The sequence below is a fragment of the Myotis yumanensis genome, unplaced genomic scaffold (assembly GCF_028538775.1).
Source record: "Myotis yumanensis isolate MYYU_CA2020_CCGP unplaced genomic scaffold, mMyoYum1.0.hap1 SCAF_2, whole genome shotgun sequence".
NCBI lineage: Eukaryota > Metazoa > Chordata > Mammalia > Chiroptera > Vespertilionidae > Myotis > Myotis yumanensis.
Window position 1 is genome coordinate 108,957,396 of NW_027223753.1, and position 9,258 is coordinate 108,966,653.

A 9,258-nucleotide genomic window follows, 5' to 3' on the forward strand; every position below is an offset into this window, starting at 1 on the left:
AAGAGAAAAACAGTTAGCTACCTACAAGGGAGTACCCATAAGATTGTCAGCTGATTTCTCAACAGAAACTATGCAGGCCAGAAGGGAGTGGCAAGAAACATTCAAAGTGATAAATAGCAAGAACCTAAAACCAAGATTACTCTACCCAGCAAAGCTATCATTTAGAAATGAAGGTCATATGAAGAGCTTCAAAGATAAGAAAAACCTAAAGGAGTTCATCACCACCAAACCAGGATTATATGAAATGCTGAAGAATATTCTTTAAGAAGAGGAAGAAGAAAAAGGTAAAGATAAAAATTATGAACAACAAAGTGACCACAAGTGAATCTAAAAATCAAGTGAATAAAAAATCTGATGAACAGAATAAACTGGTGAATAGAATAGTATCAGGGGCATAGAAAGGGAGTGGACTGAATTCTTGAGGGGAAGAGGGTGTGGGGGGTGCGGAAAGAGACTGGACAAAAATCTTACACCTATGGATAAGGACAGTGTGGGGTGGGGGGAGGCAGGGGGTGGGGTTAGAACCGGGTGGAGGGGAGCTATGAGTGGGGGGGAAGAGGAACAACAGTAATAATTTGAACAATAAAGATATATTTTTTAAAAAAAGAAGAAGAAAGAAAACATAACAATCCAAAATCTTCGAGACACAGTGAAAACAATCCTGAGAGGGAAATTCATAGCATTACAAGCCTACCTCAAAAAAAGAAAAGAAAAAGTGGTAATAAACCATCTAACTCTGCAACTTGAAGAATTAGAAAGAGAGCAACAAGAAAAGCCCAGTGTGAGCCAAAGGAAGTAAATAATAAATGACATAGATACCAACCCCCCCCCCCCCCCCCAAAAAAAAATACTAAAGATCAATGAAAGCAAGAGCTGGTTCTTTGAAAGGATAAACAAGATTGATGAACCTCTAGCCAGGCTCACCAAGAAGCAAAGAGAGAGGAATCAAATAAACAAAATCAGAAGTAAAAGAGGTGAAATAACAACAGACTCCACAGAAATGTGAAGAATCATAAAAAAATAATATGAGCAACTCTCTTCAACAAACTGGTCAACCTAGAAGAAATGGATATATTCCTTGAAAAATAGGACCTTCCAAAAATCAACCAGGAGGAATAAGAAAATCTGAATAGTCCAATAACTATGGAGGAAATTGAAGCAGTCATCAAAAACTTCCAACTACAAAAGCCCTGGACCAGACGACTTCATGGGGGAGTTTTATCAAATATTCAAAGAAGAAATAAAACCTATCTTCCTCAGACTATTAAAAAGAATCCAAGAGGAAAGAGCACTTCCAAACTTTTTCAACAAAGCCAGCATTACCCTAATTCCAAAACCAGATAAAGACACTACAAAGAAAGAGAATTTCAGGCTAATATCCCCCATGAACATAGATGCCAAAATCCTCAACAAAATTCTAGCAAATTGTATCCAGCATTACATTACCAAGATTATAGACCATGACCAAGTGGGATTTATTCTGGGGATGCAAGGATGGTACAATATCAGCAAATCAATAAATGTGATACACCACATAAACAAACTGAGAGATAAAAAAAAAACATATAATCATATCCACTGATGCAGAAAAAATATTTGACAAAATGCAACACCCTTTCTTGATAAAAACTCTCAGCAAAGTGGAATAGAAGGATCATATCTCAACATAAGCAAAGCCTTATATGAAAAACACACAACCAACATCATACTCAATGGGCAAAAACTAAAACCATTTCCACTAAGTACAGGAACAAGACAGGGATGCCCCATCTAACCACTCCTGTTCAACATAGTACTGGAAGTACTAGCCATTGCGATCAGACAAGGAGAAATAAAAGGTATCCAAATTGGAAAAGAAGAAGTAAAACTCTCCTTATTCGCAGATGACATGATATTGTACATAGAAAACCCAAAAGACTCCATGAAAAACTACTAGACTTAATAAATGAATTCGTCAATGTAGCAGGATACAAAATTAACACCCAGAAGTCTATAGCTTTTCTATACACCAATAATTAACTCACAGAAAGAGAAATTAAAAAAGCAATCCCATTTACCATTGCAACAAAAAAATTAAGATACCTAGGAATAAACTTACCCAAGGAGACAAAGGATCTGTACTAGGAAATTTCAGGATGCTAAAAAAAAGAGATAGAGGAAGACATGAACAAATGGAAGAACATACTATGTTCATGGATTCGTAGAATCCACATCATTAAAATGTCCATACTACCAAAAGCAATCTAGAAATTCAACGCAATCCCCATTAAAATACCAATGGCATACTTCAAAGACCTAGAACAAACTTTCCAAAAATTCACCTGGAATAAAAGAAGACCCCAAATAACTGCAGCAATCTTGAGAAAGAAGAACAATGTTGGAGAGCTCACAATACCAGATACCAAGCTATACTACAAAGCCACTGTTCTCAGAACTGCCTGGTACTGGCACAAGAACAGACATATAGACCAGTAGAACAGTACAGAGAACCCAGAAATTGATACAAGCCAGTGTGCTCAATTAATATTTGACAAAGGAGGCAAGAACATACAATGAAGAAAAGACGACAGTCTTTTCAATAAATGATATTGCCCCCGTGAGGTAGGGACGGCCCCGGTGAGGTTGAAACTGCCCCAGTGAGGTCGGGATGGCCCCGGTGAGGTTGAAACAACCCTGGTGAGGACGGGTCGGCCCCGGTGAGGTTGGGGCGGCCCCGGTGGGGTTGAAACGGCCCCGGTGAGGTCAGGACGGCCCTGGTGAGGCTGTAACGGCCCTGGTGAGGCTCAGACGGCCCTGGTGAGGTTGAGACTACTCCAGTGAGGTTGGGTCAGATAATGGAGACCAGTATAGACTGATGAACAGGGGTAGATACGAGGCAGAGCAACACTGAACAGACTGTCAAACTACAGTGGGAAATCTGGGGAGGGTTTGGGGGGGATTAAGAGATCAACCGAAGGACTTATATGCATGCATATAAGATTAACCAATGGACACAAGACACAGGGAGGGGGGGCGGTGGGTAGGGGCCAGGGGAATGTCAAGGGGGGGGAAGGAGACATATGTAATACTCTTTGTAATACTTTAAGAAATAAAAATTATTTAAAAAAAATATAAAATAAATGATATTGGGAAAATTAGACAGATACTTGCAAAAAAAAATGAAACTAGACTGCCAACTTACACCATATACAAAAATAAACTCAAAATGGATAAAGGACTTCAACATAAGATGGGAAACCATAAAAATCTTAATGAAGCCATAGGCAACAAAATAGCAGACATTTCTCATAGCAATATCTTTACCGATACTGCTCCTAGGGCAATGGAAACTAAAGAGAAAATAAACAAATGGGACTTCATCAAAATAAAAAGCTTCTGCACAGCAAAAGAAACCATCAACAAAACAACAAGAAACCCCACTGCATGGGAGAACATATATGCCAATGTTATCTCCGATAAGGGTTTAATCTCCAACATTTACAGGGAACTCATACAACTTAACAAAAGGAAGATAAACAATCCAATCAAAAAATGGGCAAAGGACCTAAATAGACACTTTTCAAAAGAGTACAGCCAGAAAGCCAATATACATATGAAAACATGCTCAAAATCACTAATCATCTGAGAGATGCAAATCAAAACAACAATGAGGTACCATCTCACACCTGTCAGAATGGCTATCATCAACAAACGACAAGTGCTGGAGAGGATGCGATGAAAAAGGAACACATGTGCCCTGCTGGTGGGAATGCAGACTGGTGCAGCCACTATGGAAGACAGTATGGAGTTTCCTCAAAAAGTTCAAAATGGAACTCCCATTTGACCCAGTGATCCCACTTCTAGGAATATATCCCAAGAAACCAGAAACACCAATCAGAAAGGATATATGCACCCCTATGTTCATAGCAGCACAATTCACCATAGCTAAGATCTGGAAACAGCCTAAGTGCCCATCAGCAGATGAATGGATTAGAAAACTGTGGTACATCTACACAATGGAATACTATGCTGCTGTAAAAAAGAAGGAATTCTTACCATTTGCAACAGCATGGATGGAACTGGAGAGCATTATGCTAAGTGAAATAAGCCTGTCAATGAAAGAAAAATACCACATGATCTCACTCATTTATGGATAATAAAGACCATTATAAACTGACTAGAGGCCCGGTGCACAAAAATTTGTGCACTCGGGTGGGTCCCTCAGCCCGGCCCGTGCCCTCTCGCAATCTGGGGCCCCTTGGGGGCTCCTTCCCCTGGCTGCTGGCACCAGTTTTCCTCTGGCGCCAGGAACCCAGGCCTTCGCTCTTTGCTGGGAGGGGCCCACGCAGTGGGCAAGGGGCTTAGCTCTTTTAAAAATACTTCTAAATGTTTGGTAAATAACCCTGTAGGAATCTACTTTCTGAAACATGCTGGTTGTTAAGGGCTGATTTGGGTAATCAACAAAATGTATGTTAAAATCCTAATCCCCAGAACCTCAGAATGTACCTGTATATGGAGATAAGATCTTTAAAGAGGGGATTACATTAAATTGAGGCAGTTCCAGTGTGACTCTTAGCCCATCTCACTGAAGTCCTTATAAGAAGAGGAATGTTGGGGTCCAGACCCAGCAGATCCAGAGGTTCCCAAAGGTGTGGACGGAGTTGGCGAAGAAGGAATCACACAGAGGCAGCGTTCAGGTGATCATCATAGCCAGGTTCTCTTTTTATTGTACTGTTACATCTATATTTATACTATTTGATCCTATAAGCATGCCTCTATAAGCTTTTTTTTTTTTTTTTTTGCCGAGGAGAGCATGGGGTTCATTTATTGGGGGGTCAGTCAAAGGGGGAGCTGGCTAGGGTGGGGTAGGGCAGCAGCTTGTCTGGCCCCAGAGAAACCCAACTTGAGTCCAGAGCCTCGACCACTTTGAAGCCAAAGTCTTCTTCCACCTTTATCTGAACGGGGGCCAGCTCCGGAGTCAGAGGGACTCCCGCCCGGCGCCCTTCCCGTGGCACTCGCCACCTCTTCCAACAGCTGGGCCCCTCACCAGGGGCCGGGCTGCTGGCTTCTGCAGGTGCTGGTGTCCTCCTGGGTGGGGACAGCCCCTCTTTCTCTGGAGGCTCATTCTCAGCATTGCCTGGGGTGAGGGCATCTGTGCCCTGGCTGCCCTCATCCTCCAGTAAGATGGTGAACTGGCTAGCCCAGCAGTCATCGCCATAGGAGTCCAGCACCCTCATGAGGAACCTCCGCTCCTGCTGGAGTCTCCGTGTTATCCTCTATATCTGATGGAGCCTGTTCAGAACCCGCTCATTCACCTGTTCAATCTCCTGCAGCACCGACTCAGCACCTGGTACTTCCTGTGATTGAGTTCCCTTTGGTACCGCGGCCACTGGCCTTGGGCTGCCTCCTCCTCTTCGTCTCGCTCCTGGAGGCTGGAGCTGCCCAGGATGTGACCACTGAACAGCGGAGGCAGAGTCAGCTCTGAGCAGGGAGGTGCTGAGAACTCCTCAAAGCCCACGGCTGCCATGGACCTCTCTCTCTGCTCCAGCTCCATTTCTCCCTGACTCCTGGCAGAACTTCCAACCTTGCAAGTCTCTTAAAGTGCAAAACGACTCGCCCCATCAATTTCATGGCCAGGCACACAGGCCCCGGCCACTAAGCCTCCTGGGAGTTGTAATTCTCTATTTCCCACTTGCTTTCCTCGCCCCAACCCCACCCTGAGTCCCTGCTGAAAGGCCCTGCTTGCTGGTCTAACCTGCTGGCCAGGCATCTGAGTCACCTCCATCTTTATTCCTGTCCCAACACCGAGCAGTCTGACCACGGACACTCTCCGCTTGGGAGGCCCCTGGGTCTCCTTCTGAGGCCGAGGCTGCGGGGCGCCCGGGCACCGGATCGTGTGCCCCGGTGGTGGCGACAGAGCCCTGGCCCCTGGGTCTCCTTCTGGGGCAGGGATGTGCCACTTCCTGGGCACTGGATCGCGTGTCCTGGTGGCAGCACAGCACCGGCCCCTGGGTCTCCTTCTGGGGCCTGGCTGCATCGCCCCAGGGACCGGATCATGTCCCCAGGCAGGGATGCAGCCTGGCCTCTGGCCCCGCCTCTGGGTGTTCTCCAATCACTGGTGATCGGTGATCTGAGAAGCCCGGTGGGGCAGGGAAGAGGTGGACATCCCCTCTTCCTTGCCCTACCCGGCTTCTCCGATTACTGGCCCAGGGCCGCAAAGGCGGCCCGGCTTCTCCAATCACAAAGGCGGCCCAGTTCTCCAGTTCTTGGCTGCCACCTGGGTTCCGACACCGGCAGGCGGCTTCTTCCATCCTTCCCCTTTGCCTCCCATCATTGTGCCTACGTATGCAAATTAACCACCATCTTTGTTGGCCGTTAACCGCCATATTTCTTGGCAGTTAATTTGCATATCTCCCTGATTAGCCAATGGGAAGTGTATCGGAGGTATGTTTAATTACCATGTTTGTCTATTATTAGATAGGATGAACAAAAATAGATACAGAGGCAGAGCAGCATCGAACAGACTGTGAAACTACAGCAGGAAGGCCAGGGAGGGTTGCGTGGGGTGGGGGGTGAGTAAGAGGTCAACTGAAGGACTTGTATGCATGCATATAAGCATAACCAATGGACACAAGACACTGGAGGGTAGGGGAGACCGGGGGAAACTCAAGGCGGAAGGAAAGGAGACATATGAAATACTCTTTGAGCCAGCACCGTTTTGGCTCAGTGGATAGAGCGTCGGCCTGCGGACTGAGGGGTCCCAGGTTCGATTCTGGTCAAGGGCATGTACCTTGGTTGCAGGCACATCCCCAGTAGGACATGTGCAGGAGGCAGCTGATCGATGTTTCTCTCTCATCAATGTTTCTAGCTCTCTATCCCTCTCCCTTCCTCTCTGTAAAAAATCAATAAAATGTATTTTAAAAAAAAGAAATACTCTTTGTAATACTTTAAGCAGTAAAACAATTTTTTTTTTAAAAAAAGAGAAGGATTTCTTACGATTTGCAACAGCATGGATGGAACTGGAGAGCATTGTGCTAAGTGAAATAAGCCTGTCAGTGAAAAAAAATACTACATGATTTCACTCATTTGTGGAATATAAAGAGCATTATATATTGATGAACAAAAATAGATACAGAGGCAAAGAAGCATCGAACAGACTGTCAAACTACAGCAGGAAGGCTGGTGAGGGTGGGGAGGAGGTAAGAGATCAACCATATGCTTACATATATGCATACATATAAGCATAACCAATTGACTCAAGACACTGGGGGTGGGGGTGAGGGTATGTGCTGGGGTGGGGGTGGGTGCGGGGGTAGGGGATGCCAGCTCAATGGGGGAAAAAGAAGATATATGTACTACTATTTGTAATACTTTAAACAATAACATTAAAATAAAGAAACCAAGGGATGCACTGAAAAACAAAAATAGACAAATTCTTGTCTTTATGAAGTTTAGTCTAATTTTAAAGCCAGATATTAATTAAGTAATGATACAAAAATATAAAAATTATAATTATTTATAATAAAATAGTTTATTATGAAAATTTAAAGTAGGGGGTTAGGTAAGGTGTCCTGGAGAAGTGAAGGCAGAAGCAAGATTTAAAGATTAGATGGGTGGAGAGGAAGATCAGAGGGTTAAGTGGTGTTCCCCGAAAATAAAAGATGTGAAAAGGCCTTTGGCTGGTTTGAAGATTAAGTAAAGGAACTGAAACAAAGATAATATGGCATCAAATTATATTACTATATAAGGCTAGAGATGTAGGTCAATGCTAGATTACAAAAGGTTTTTGTGGGCCGTGTTCAAGGTCTTGGTCTTTATTCATTGGAATAAATCTGACTAATGGGAATCCATTGAAGAACAAAGTTTGTGTGTTTTTTTCATTGAGGTAACATTGTTTTATAACATTACATAAGTTTCAAGTTTGCAACATTATAATTTGACAACTGTATATACTATATTGGCTCACCACCAAAAGTCTAGTTTCCACCTATTATTACACAATTGACCCCCTTTACCTGTTTTGCCCTCCCTTCATACCCCTTGCCCTCCAATAACCAAAAATCTGTTGTGTGCTTCTATTGGTGTGTTTTTTTATTTCTTTGTTTGCTTGTTTGTTCATTTGTTTTGTTTTTGTTTATATTTCACATATGAGGAAAATCATGCACTATATGTATTTTTATGTCCCACTTATTTTATTTAGCATAATACCCCCAAGGTCTATCCATATATTCCCAAATGGCAGGCTTTCACCTTTTTATGGCTGAGTAGTATTCTACTGTATTTATATACCACATTTTTTTCTATTCATCTGCTAATGAATACTTAAGTTGTTTCCATGTCTCGGCTATTGCCAATAATGCTGCAATGAACATAGAGGTGCATATATCTTTTCAAATAAGTGTTTTTGTATTCTTCAGATAAATGCCCTGAAGTCGAATAGCTGAATCATATGGCAGTTCTATTCCTAACTTTTTTGAGGAATCTCCATACTGTTTTCCATAGTGGCCGCACTAAATTAAAATCCCACCAGCCGTGAATGAGGGTTCCCATTTTTCGCGTTTTCTCCAACATCTGTTGTTTCTTGTCTTTTTTTATGATAGTCATTCTGACAGGTGTGAGGTGGCATCTCATTGTGGTTTTGATTTATATTGCCCTAATAATTAGTAGTGGTTAGCATCTTTATACGTGCCGGTTGAACATTTGTGATGGTAGACTATTTTAAGTAAGAATTTGACACACCAGGACCCAGCCAGTGGCTCAGTTGATTAGAGCATCATCCCATACATCAAAAGGTTGTGGGTTCAATTCTCCTTCAGGGCACATACCTAGGTTATGGTTCAATGTTTCTTTCTCACATAGATGTCCCCCCCTCTCTTTATCTCTCTCTGCTTTTCTCCTTCTCCCTTAGTATCCTCTAAAATCAATAAACATATCCTCAGGTGAGGATTAAAACAAAGAAAAATTTGACAAACCAGTACGAATTTCCAAATAATATATCTAGCTATAGTGAAAGAAGACAAGAGTGACTATAAAAAGATTAGTTTGGGTCCTAACCAGTTTGGCTCAGTGGATAGAGCATCGGCCTGCAGACTGAAAGGTCCCAGGTTCGATTCCAGTCAAGGGCATGTACCTTGGTTGCAGGCACACCCCCAGTAGGAGGTGTGTAGGAGGCAGCTGATCGATGTTTCTAACTCTCTATCCCTCTCCCTTCCCCTCTGTAAAAAAAATCAATAAAATATATTTTTAAAAAAGATTAGTTTGGGGGAGAGACGGGAAATG

General features: G+C 43.0%; 1 pseudogene; it reads right to left on the minus strand.

The window, feature by feature from the left end:
- Positions 1-4,814: 4,814 nt before the first annotated feature.
- On the minus strand, positions 4,815-5,533 carry LOC139002036 (TCF3 fusion partner pseudogene; annotated as a pseudogene).
- Between the last annotated feature and the right edge of the window lie 3,725 nt (positions 5,534-9,258).